Source organism: Scyliorhinus torazame, chromosome 1 (assembly GCF_047496885.1).
Source record: "Scyliorhinus torazame isolate Kashiwa2021f chromosome 1, sScyTor2.1, whole genome shotgun sequence".
NCBI lineage: Eukaryota > Metazoa > Chordata > Chondrichthyes > Carcharhiniformes > Scyliorhinidae > Scyliorhinus > Scyliorhinus torazame.
Genome location: NC_092707.1, coordinates 207,312,387 through 207,324,826, shown reverse-complemented (window position 1 = coordinate 207,324,826; position 12,440 = coordinate 207,312,387).

Genomic DNA, 12,440 nt, shown 5'->3' with positions numbered 1-12,440 from the left:
GTGTGGGGTGTTTGGGGGGAATGGGGAGCAGTGGGGGGGTGTGGAGTAGGGGGGAGTGTGGGGAGTTTTGGGGGGAATGGGTAGCAGTGGGGGGGGGAGTAGTGGGGGGAGTGTGGGGAGTTTGGGGGGAATGGGGAGCAGTGGGGGGATGGGGAGTAGTGGAAGGAGTGTGGGGAGTTTGGGGGGAATGGGGAGCAGTGGGGGGACGGGGAGTAGTGGAAGGAGTGTGGGGAGTTTTGGGGGAATGGGGAGCAGTGGGGGGGAGTAGTGGGGGGAGTGTGGGGAGTTTGGGGGGAATGGGGAGCAGTGGGGGGTGGGGAGGAGTGGGGGGAGTTTGGGGGGAATGGGGAGTATGAGGGGTGGCGGCGTGCTGGACATGGCTGGGTCGGGATACGGAATGGTGCTGGGTGGAGCCGTGCCAGGCAAAATCTCATGGAGGGACACATCCTTGCAGCCTGGGAGAGGTCTTTGACCTTCTTATGGCACTGGGTGCCAGCCTTCAGTGACGCTCCCCGATCTGACGGCCGCTGCCACTTCCTCCCAGGTGCCACTGGTTGTCCTGTGGCTGACCCTCCGATACCCTTGGGGAACCTCTGCCGCGTCCAACAGTCTGGCCAGGTTGACATGCCCGAATCATGGGGCTGGTCTTAGTGGTATGGCTGTGAGCTGTGTGCGGTTGGCTGTGCAGGAGTGGTTAATTTGCTGTTCTCCCTTATTTGTGGCGCGATGCCTGTGGGGCCTCGTTAAGTGGTCCAATTAACGTTTTACCACAGCGATGGCCTTGCCGGACCGAGCATCAAGAAGCTCGCGGCAGTTCCTGCTCGCTACCATACTTAGAAACTTTTCCATTAAATCGGGCTCCTGTTTCACCAATATAGACGTGACTGCCTCAGTGTACACATTGCAGTGACCTCTACAGTGGAGAGACTGAATACAGATTGGGTGATCACTCTGTTGCACACCTTCGTTCCGACCACAAGTGCGGCTCTGAGATGTCGGTTGTGTATCGGTTTCACATTTTTGGTCCAGCTAAATTTAACAGCAAGACCTAATTAACACTTTTTGTCTCCACTGACCACCCACAGCCGACAGACTGAGAAGCTGGTTGGTGGCTGGGTGTGTCACCCGACCACAGCAAGACATGTGGAGCAGTATGGGGGCTCTTTGCACCTACTTCCACCAAAGCTGTGGGATGCTCTGCCTGACCCAGCACTTTACAAGATGGCTCAGGGATGAAGGGAGAGGGCACAGATGTTCTTGGATGAGGCACTGGAAATACAGCTGGGACAGGTCCAGAGGAGGATCTGGGGATATCCTTTAACTACAGTCGGGGAAGGAAGCCATCTCAGTCTCCCCGTCCCTCTTTCCTGAAGTAGCTGCTGCGACCATACCAGATCTCAAATCCTCTTCCCATTTCTACGAAAGAGCACGGGTAGAAACCTGGCAAGAGAACTTTTCTCCTGGTGACTCTTAGAAGGTGTTCAATGAGATGGAGTAACACAGCATTTAATCTTTTTAGGTGAAGTCCTCAGACAATTTTCAGAATAAATGTTGCTCGAGTACTGGCAATATCTTGACAAAGTGACCTAGAAAGTTTTCCAATATGTTTCAAAAGCCTTCTTCAAACCTCCAGTAGCAAGTAAATGGCATAAAGTGATATACCGTTATGTAGTGCTCAAAATCCTCAATATCATATCTACACCAATCAGTGAAGGACACTAACCACCAAAATACCATGCAGCCTTTCTAATGAGCACATGTGGCAATTTTCTGTTCAATGAGCCTCCATGCAGTATTCCTGGTGCGATCTCAACTCCTTTACCAAGCTGCCAGCTTGCACTAAACACGGGCTAAACTGGCATTTCGGTTTAAAACCCCATCTTGACCCATCGGAGCCTCTTTAGCATCTAAAGTATCTGAGGAAAGCTGCCCTCTTAGCATTGGGGCGAGAGTTGGAACTGAGTTCTGGAGCATGGTCATGGGATGCCAACTGCACATGGATAAATACATGGCCCCGTTATAATTAGATAGAACAATTGAGGTACTGGGGCAGATAGGTAAGTTGACATACCGGGCAACACGGTAGCAGTGGTTAGCACTGTTGCTTCACAGCGCCAGGGACCCGGGTTCGATTCCCGGCTTGGGTCACTGTCTGTGCAGAGTCTGTTGCTTCACAGCGCCAGGGAACCGGGTGCTCCGGTTTCCTCCCACAAGTCCAGAAAGACGTGCTGTTAGGTGAATTGGACATTCTGAATTCTCCCTCTGTGTACCCGAACCGGCGCCGGAATGTGGCGACTGGGGGATTTTCACAGTAACTTCATTGCAGTGTTAATGTAAGCCTACTTGTGACAATAAAGATGATTATTATAATTATTTTACTATATTTCTGTTGTTTGGGTATAGTATGGGGAAATTGGGTTGTCGTTAACATAAGAGGTAATTTACAGGCTAAATAATCATAGCAAGAAAAAAGCAGCAGGCATCCATAAGTTTGAGGCACTATTCTAATATAATCTCGTTCCATTTTTAAAAATTACTTTTTAGGTTCTTGCAAATACCAATCATTGTTTTACTTCGCAACAACAAACTATTACAGAAACCAATCAGAGTTAACTGTGAATGTATTGAGTTAGAATTATCACAGCCAGTTTCCTACACAAGCATTTTCCCTACCTTTCAGGAAGCAGGGTGATAACGCTCAAATGGGATGAAATATGATTGTCCGCCACTAATTACACAAATGCAGATGCCTAATGAAATGGATTCATTTTATCATATTCCTTGTTCTGTGGAAAGCCACGGAGGGCATCACACTGCACTTCTGTTAACAGGGTTTAACTCATTTTATACAGCATCAATCTTTGAAAGCAGCCAGTACCTTTCTCTCACAAGGCATCAATATTCATATCTCAGCCAAGAAACTCACCACCTCCCTTTGGTTTAGAAGAAAGCAAATGCTCCATGGCCTTCCTTTTTTTGATAAATGCTTTGTCCATTAAACAGATTTGTACAACTAGATACAGCAATATTTTTGATAATTCACTTCATTTGTTATTGTCAAAATATTAATCTTAAAACGATACCCGAACCAACCATACAGACCAATACACATTGTAATTTAGTCCAATTAATATTCATTACTGAGTATGTGTAAAAGGGAATCATGCCACCAGGTTATGGAAGCGGCTCTGGTTCCCTTCCTTCTAAAGTTAAAATGCATCACTTTAATGGCCTTCTTCCTCTACAATTATTTTTTTTAAATAGTTTTTTTTCTTTTGCAAACACGGGGAGAATGTGAAAACTCCACACGAACAGAGCCGGGATCGAACCTGGGACCTCGGTGCCGTGAGGCAGCAGTGCTAACCACTGTGCTGCCCTTAAATAAAAAAGAGTACTTAATGTGAACCTTAGAGGGTGAGACAGGTCGACTAATAATAGGGAACAAGGAAATGACAGAGATTTTGAATCAGTATTTTGGGTTGGATTCTCCGGTCCCCCAGACATGATTTCCTGGACGGCGTGCCCTCGTCAACGGGATTCTCTGTTCCCGCCACCTGCCATTTCTCCGCACTTTTTGGGGCTAGGCCCGCGCCGGAGTGGTTGCCGTCCCGCCGGCTGGCGTGGAAGGCCTTTGGCGCCATGCCAGCCGGGACCGAAGGGACTCTGCCAGCCGGCGGAAGTCGTCGCATGCACGGGAGCGTCAGCGGCTGCTGATGTCATCCCCGTGCATGCGCAGGGGGGGTCACCTCTGCGTCGGCCATCGCGGAGACTATGGCTGATGCGGAGGGGAAAGAGTGCCCCCACGGCACAGGCCCGCCCACGGATCGGTGGGCCCCGATCGCGGGCCAGACCACCGTGGGGGCACCCCCCCCCCCCGGGCCAGATCGCGCCGCCTGGTCCCGCCGGTAAGGGAGGTGGTTTAATTCACGCCGGCGGGACCGGCATTACAGCAGCGGGACTTCGGCCCATTGCGGGCCGGAGAATCGCCAGGGGGGGCCCGTCTACCGGCGCGGCATTATTCCCGCCCCCACCGAATCTCTGGTGCCGAAGAATTCGGCGGCTGGCGAGGGCGGGATTCACGCCGGCACCTGGCGATTCTCTGACCCGGCGGGGGGTCGGAGAATCCCGCCCCTGAATTCTGGCTGATGTGATGGGTGAGATTCCCTTATCCTCCCTACGAAGTCTGAACAGGGTCTTGTGGTCAGTCACAATAGAGAAGTGCCTCCCATAAATATAATTGTGGAATTTCTTGAATCCAAATATCACCCAAGCCTTCCTTCTGGATTTCAGCATATCGTCGCTCAGCATCTGCCGGGGTTCCTGAGGCAAAAAAGATGGGGCTAGATAGACGGCCCCACCTTCAGCAGACCCTGCAGGATTCTTTCCATTACTCATTGGAAAATCGCTGGGACAGATGGGACCCGAAACAGAGGGGGAGGCATTGAACATTAAGATTAGCAGCCAAGCTGGATCAAAGTGAGTGAGGAGCTGTGTGGACGGTAGATGCTCTTTTACTACAGCGAATACTTTGTCTTGATAGGCACCCCAGTACCACTTCTGGTCCTTCTTCAGTAGTATGAGGCATGGAGCCAATAAGGTAGCCAGGTTGGTGATGGACTTTCCATAATAATTTACCAGGCCTGGAAACGACTGAAGTTCAGTGGTGTGCTTCGGGGTCAGGGCCCCTTTTATGGTCCAAAACTTGTCCTCCACTGGGTGTAGACCATCCCTGTCCACCATGTATCCTAAGTAAGTCACCGCTCCAGCACGGAACACACACTTTCTCCTCTTCATCTGGGCATGCACTTGGGAAAGCCGCCTGAGTACTTCTTGCAGGTTGTCCATGTGCTCCTTCTCTGTGGTGCCCGTGATGGGAACGTTATCTAGATCAACCAGTGGTTTTCAAACTTTTTTTACGGGGCCCATTTTTGGCAACTGTCCAACCTTAACGGCACACGCCAACCAACCTTCGCAACACATTCCATGTTTGCTTACTTTTTAATGCGAAAAGAAAGCCTGCTTTGTCTTCACGATCTCACTTCAATCAGGTTCAAAGGTGGAGAGGGCAATGCGCACATTAGGTGCAGGCTTCAGCCAGTTCCTTTGTGCCATCTTCATCTTTATGAAAATGGATAATCTAACCTCACACATGTAGGTCATCCTGAATGGCAATAGCAACAAAATGCGTGTTTTACTCACACTGGACACTCCTGCGAGATGCTACACTAGAATGCTGACAGCCTCAAGGGCTTTAGGCGAGTTTTTAATGTGGTATCACAGGTGAGCTGCAGCAGAATAATTTGGAGTCAGCTCTAAGTTAATAACTGACTCGGCGGTCTCAACCTGAAAAGGAATTTTTCACACACCACTTCTCTTTCACAATCGGAAACTTCTCTCATTTGCCAGTACTTCCTTGCATAAAACACACATGGGCTTTGCCTCCTTATTGCATTGTCATAATTGAAAAAACCAGACCTCAAGAAATCATCTTTATACTTTTTTCTTCTGAGTTAAGTTTATTGATTCAGGGCTGTTAACCCGAGGCCCTGGAGCTTTAACACTACCAGTATTCTGTCCGGCCCTGGACTCTCCTGGGCAGCTCCCTCCAGCAGATTCTGTTGTGAGATATGAGATCCTCTCCGATAGGTAATCTGCCTACCTATTTGGGTCTCTGACCATCTCTTATTTAAAAACAAATTGATCTTCACAGTTCACTTGCCTTGCTTGCCAGCAGCTGCAAAATTGAAGCTACTCTACTCCTTGCTTTGGCGCCGAAAGCCTAACCTGGATGGTGTTTCACGTCAACTCTATTTGATCTTCTCTCTGCTGCCGCTTCTGGCCGGAAGACTTCACGCAGCCTAGTCTGTATCTCCATTTAAAAGATGGCAGGGGCCTCAATCCTCCATGTAAAATCCAGTTGCAGCTGTTCGGCACTTCTCCCATGATTAGGACCACTGCGGGAATGGTGGGACCGATCACTCCACGACACCCCTGACATCACTTGTGACCCACCTGTGGGTGGTGACCCTGATTTTGAGAAGCCCTGAGCTAGATAGACAGCCCCACCTTTAGCAGACCCTGCAGGATTCTTTCCATTACTCACTGGAAAATCGCTGGGGCAGATGGGACACCAAACTGTAGGCAGGTGTATGCAAATAACCCTCTATGGGTGTTTCTGATTGCAAATTTTCTGGACACTAGATCTAGCTCCACTTGTAAATAAGCATGGTTGATGTCAAGTTTTGTAAAGAAACATCCTCCAGCTAGTTTTGCGTACAAATCTTCCACTCTAGATACCGGGTACTGGTCCAGGTGTGAACCTCTTTTACCGTGAGCTTGCAATCTCCGCAGAGCCGGAGAGATTTGTCAGGCTTCATTGCTGGCACCACAGGTGTGGCCCACTCCACAAATTGTACAGGGCGTATAATCACAAGATCCTTCAGGTGCTGTAGCTCCACATCAACTTTGGCAAGCAATGAAAAGGGGAGAGACCTCGCCTTAAAGTGCCAGGGCTGAGCATTAGGCTCCATGTGGATACGGGAATTGGCCCCTTTTATCCTGCCCAGACCTTCCTGGAACACTTTGGGATATTTTTCCAGTATGTCATATAGGTTCCCAGTGCCCATCCCAAAAAACCTGTTGCCAGTTGAAATGGAGGATTCACAACCAATCACTTCCCAGTAAATTGGGCCCTGGCGCCCGTACCACAGCCAAGGGAAGACAGACCAACTATTGTCCATGTGTTACTGGAGTTATGGTGGTCCCCACGATGCTCAACAGCTTGCCGGTATAGGTCGCCAACCTCTCCTTGGTGTCACATAATGTCAATGGCATAATTCCTGCGCAAGTCGTACAAATCTCTGATGGTCCATGATGAAGCTGACTACTCCAGTGTCCATTTCCATCACTACAGGGTGACGATTTACTTGTAATGTGACTCTGATCGGCGCTACCTTCGGGGCTGTGCTGTAGTTCAGCTGCATTAAACTGTCCTTCTCTTTTGCGGGGGTGGAGTTATGTGTAAGGCCTTGGCTCATGGTGATCTCGGCGACTGTGCCCAATTTGGCGGCTCTTGTGATTATGTGTCCTCTGACCACACATTTGGCAATGTGGCTGGCTCTCCCTTTCATCCTCAGGGCAGGTATCGCGTAGATCTGCGGTGGTTCCCGAGTGCTTGGCCCAGCTGTGGAATTGCCTCTGGGTTGCCCTTTGGGAGGTGAACTGACCTGAATGCCATTGCCCCGTGATGGAGGGGGATTTCGAAATGAAAGGTGGGCCAAACCATGGACTACACAGTCCATGGATCCCTGCAGTTCCTGCACTGCTTCCTCTGCATACTCGCGGGACATTGGCAGCTCGATGGCACGTTTTAAATCTAAGGTGGGCTCCGCCAAAAACTTCCTCTGAGAGGCCGTGTTGTTCATCTCACAAACCAGCCTATCCCCCAAAATACCGTTAACCTGGAGAAGTATCTCATGCGTTAAGCATCCTGGCTCCAGTCTTCCAGGCCCACATCGAAGGCTTCCAGCTTACTGAACAGTGGCACCTTGAACTTTTATGTCCACATGTCCCAGGATAGTAATCATCCGGGGTGGCTAGGCTGTTCCACAGGCGAGTCTGGAGTCTCCTTTGTCCCTGTCGCTAGTTTAGTACCTTGAGGAAGCCAACAGTAGTGCAGCAAGGATTTATTGAGCGATCTACAATACTCTGCCCGCGGCAGTAACTCTCCCCCAATCCAGTCCTCGTTGGGAAAACCAACAATTTTGGGTTCTGCTTGAGCCAGCTTTTATGTTTCGCCTTTAACAAACTCCAGCTGGGTGGCCTCTGCCCCCTAATTGGGACAGTCATACTCCACGAGACCCACAGGTAGATCAACAATGGTGAGGAGGATACAAAGTCTGCATATGAATACAAAGGTTACGTGAATGGACAAAAATTCAGCAGGGTAGCATAGGAAAAAGTGAAGCTGTTTACTATGGCAGGAAGATTGAAAGGCAGGATATTATTTAAATGGAGAAAGACTGCAGAATGCTGCAGTACAGAGGGATCTGGGTGTTCCTTTCCAAAAATCACAAAATGTTAGCATGCAAGTAATTAGTAAGTCAAATGGAATGTTACATACGGACATTTGAACAGGGTGCAGGAATCATAGAATTCATAGGATCATAGAATTTACAGTGCAGAAGGAGGCCATTTGGCCATCGAGTCTGTACAGGCCCTTTGAAAGAGCACCCCACCCAAGCCCACACCTCCACCCCATCCCCACAACCCAAGGACCCCACCTAACCTTTTTTGGACACTAAGGGCAATTTAGCATGGCCAATTCACCTAACCTGCACATCATTGGACTGTGGGAGGAAACCGGAGAACCCGGAGGACACCCATGCAAAAAAGGGGGAAGTTGTAGACTCCGCATAGACAGCGACCCAAGCCTGGGACCCTGGAGCTGTGAAGCAACTGTGCAAACCACTGTGCTACCGTGCCGCCCTATCGACCATTCGGAAGAGTCTGCTCCTCCATTTAATAAGATCATGGATAATCTGATAGTGTCCTCAAATCTCTATTGCACCTATCCCCATAGCCTGTCACCCCCTTACTTACCAAGAATCTATCTACCTCTGCCTTAAACCTATTCAAAGACTCTGCTTCCACCTTTTCAGGAAGAGAGTTCCAAAGGATTACAACCCTCTGAGTGAAAAATATTCACCTCCTTTCCATTTTAAATGGGTGACAAGTTTATTTTTAAAAAGTGACCCCCTAGTTTTAGATTCTCCCACAAAAGGAAACATCCTCTCCACACCCATCTTGTCAATACCCCTCAGGATCTTCTACATCAAGTCACATCTTACTTTTCTAAACTCCAGTGGATACAGGCTTAGCCCATCTAACCTTTCCTCAGAACATAACCCATCTATTCCAAGTGTTAGTCTGGTAAACCTCCTCTGAATTGCTTTCAATGCATTTACATCCTTCCTTAAATAAAGAGTATACAGTGCTCCGAATGTGGTCTCACTCGTGCCCTCGATAATTGATGCATACCCCTCTACTTCTGTAATCAATCCCCTTACAATAAACAATAACATTCTAATTACTTGCTGCACCTGCAGGCTAACCTTTTAAGATTCAAACACTAAGGCATCCATATCCCTCTGAATCTCAGAGCTCTGCAATCTCTCACCATTTAGAGAATATGCTTTCCTTCCATTATTCCCGCCAAAATGAACAATTTCACATTTTCACACATTATACTTCATTTGCCAGATCTTTGCCCAATCACTTAACCGACCTGCATATTTTTGGAGTCTCCTTATATCCTCTTCACGGCTTACTTTCCAATCTATCTATGTGTCACCAGCAAAGTTTTCAATAATACCAGACATCCATGTTATTTATATAAATTGTAAACAGTTGAAGTGCCAGCGTTAATCCTTATGGCACACCACTTGTACACCTTGCCAACCTGAAAGAGAGCAATTGTTGCCTACTCTCTGTGTCCTGTTTGCCAGCCAATCTTCTACCCATGCCATTGCGGGGGGGGGGGGGCGGGGGGGGGGGATGACGACACGCTAGCACAGTGGTTAGCACTATGGTTTCACAGCGCCAGAGTCCCAGGTTCGATTCCCGGCTGGGGTCACTGTCTCTGCGGAGTCTGCACGTTCTCCCTGTGTCTGTCTGGGTTTCCTCCGGGTGCTCCGGTTTCCTCTCACTGGTCCCGAAAGACGTGCTGTCAGGTAATTTGGACATTCTGAGTTCTCCTCTGTGTACCCGAACAGACGCCGGAATGTGGCGACTAGTGACTTTTCACAGTAACTTTGTTGCAGTGTTAATGTAAGCCTACTTGTGACAATAAAAATTATTATTATTATTCAAGATATTACTCCCGACACGATGAGCTCTCATTTTTCACAATAACATTTGGTGTGGCACTTTATCAATTGCCTTCTAGAAATCCAAGTACAGTATAGCCACCAATTACCCGTGTCCCACAGCACATGTTACTTCCTCAAAGAACTACAATAAATTGGTTAAACATGTTTTCCCTTTCACAAAACCATGTTGAGTGTGCCTGATTACCTTGAGTTTATCCAAGTGCCTTACTATAGCTTCTTCACCAATGGCGTCTAACATTTTCCCTGTGACAGACTAACTGGCCTGTAGTTCCCTGTTTTCTCTCTCCCTCCATTTATAAATAATGGAGTTACATTGTTATCTTCCAACCTTACAGGACCTTCCCAAATCTAGGGGGCTGAATTCTCCACAGCCCCGCACCGAAATCGCGTTCGGCGCGGGGGCGAAGAATGGCCGTTTACGAGGAAATCGAGACAGGCGCCGCTGAAGCGATTCTCCAGTCCCCGGAGAATCGCTCGGGAATCATTTGCGCGCGATCTACGCGGCACGTATCCACAGGCGTGCGTGATCTCAGGGGGGGGGGTCTACATTTTGAATGACGGTCCGCGGTCCGAATCCACCGCAGGCCGCCGTCGTGCGCATGCGCGGACTCCCGACCGGAAGTGCGCGGCCTGTATCCGCAGCTAGAGCTGTGAGGAGCACTCCGGGCCCCTAACAGCTCCCTGTAAGTTCGGAGAATCGCTCAGGACTTTCTTAAGGAAAATCAAGAGTGAAATGCCAGCGTTTTTACGCTGCCGTGGGGACGTAGCCCATTTTGGGAGAATCCAGCCCAGGGAGTTTCAGATAATTAAAACCAATGCATCAACTATCTCAATGAAAACTTCTTTTAAGACCCAAAGGATGAAGTTCACCAGGACCGGGGAACTTGTCAGCCTGCAGCTCCAGCAATTTACTCATTGCCATTTTTCTGGTTATTGTAATTTTCCTGAGTTCCTCCCTCCCTTCCATATCTTGATTATGGGGTGCATTTCAATGGCATCTTCCCACCCAACTTGGTGACGCGACAAAGCCGTTGAATCTCATAAAGAGGAGGTTTTGTGCATCTTAAAAAGCATTAAAGTAGATAAGTCCCCAGGGCCTGATGGGATCTACACCAGAATACTGAGGGATGCAAGGGAGGAAATTGTTGGGGCCTTTACAGTGATCTCTGTATCCTCGTTGACTACAGGTGAAGTTCCAGAGGACTGGAGAGTAGCCAATGTTGTTCCATTGTTTAAGAAGAGCAGCAGGGCTAATCCAGGAAATTATAGGCCGTTGAGTCTTACGTCAGTGGTCGGGAAACTATTGGAAAAGATTCTTAGAGATAGGATTTACTCACATTTGGGAACAAATGGACTTATTAGTGATTGGTTTTGTGAAGGGGAGGTCGTGCCTCACTAATTTGATTGAGTTTTTTGAGGCAGTGACAAAGATGATAGATGAGGGAAAGGCAGCAGATGTTGTATAAATGGACTTCAGTAAATCCTTTGACAAGGTACTCATGGTACTCATGGTAGACTGGTACAAAAGGTGAAGTCACATGGGATCAGAGGAGAGCTTGCAAGTTGGATGGATACAAAACTGGCTTGGGCACAGAAGACAGGGGGTAGCATTAGAAGGGTGTTTTTCTGAATGGAAGGCTGTGACTTGCAGTGTTCCACAGGGATCAGTTCTGGGGCCTTTGTTGATCATGGTGTACATAAATGATTTGGAAGAAAATGTAGCTGGTCTGATTAGTAAGTTCGCAGACGCCACAAAAATTGGTGGAGTTGCGGATAGTGAAGAGGATTGTCAGAGGATACAGCAGGATATAAACTGGTTGGAGCCTTGGGCGGAGAAATGGCAGATGGAGTTTTGTCCGGAGAAGTGTGAGGTAATGCACTTTGGAAGGTCCAATGCATGTAGGAATTATAGAATAAATGGTAGAACTCTTGCGAGTACTGACAGGCAGAGAGATCTGGGCATGCATGTTCACTGAAAGTGGCAACGCATGTGGATAAGGTGGTCAAGAAGGTATACTTCATGCTGGCCTTCATCGGTCAGGGCATTTAATATAAAAATTGGCAAGTCATGTTGCAGCTGCACAGGACCTTAGGCCACATTTGGAATATTGTGTACAATTCTGGTCGTCATACTACCATAAGGATGTGGGTGCTTTGGAAAGGGTACAGAAGCGGTTGCCTGGTATGGAGGGCATTAGCTATGGGGAAATGTTACATAAATTTGGTCTGTTCTCACTGGAACTACGGAGGTTGAGAGGCGACCTGATAGAGGTCGAAAAGATTATGAGTGGCATGGATAGAATGGCTAGTCAGATGCTCTTTCCTAGGATAGGAGAGTCAAGTACTAGGTGACATAGGTTTAATGTGTGTGAAAAAAAGTTGAGAACAGATGTGCGAGGCAAGTTTTTTTACACAGAGGGTGGTAAATATATGGAACATGCTGCCTGGGGAGGTGGTGGGAGCATTTAAGGGGTATCCAGATAAATATATGAATAGGGTGGGGATGGAAGGATACGGACTCCGTAAGTGCATACAATTTTAGTTGAGGCA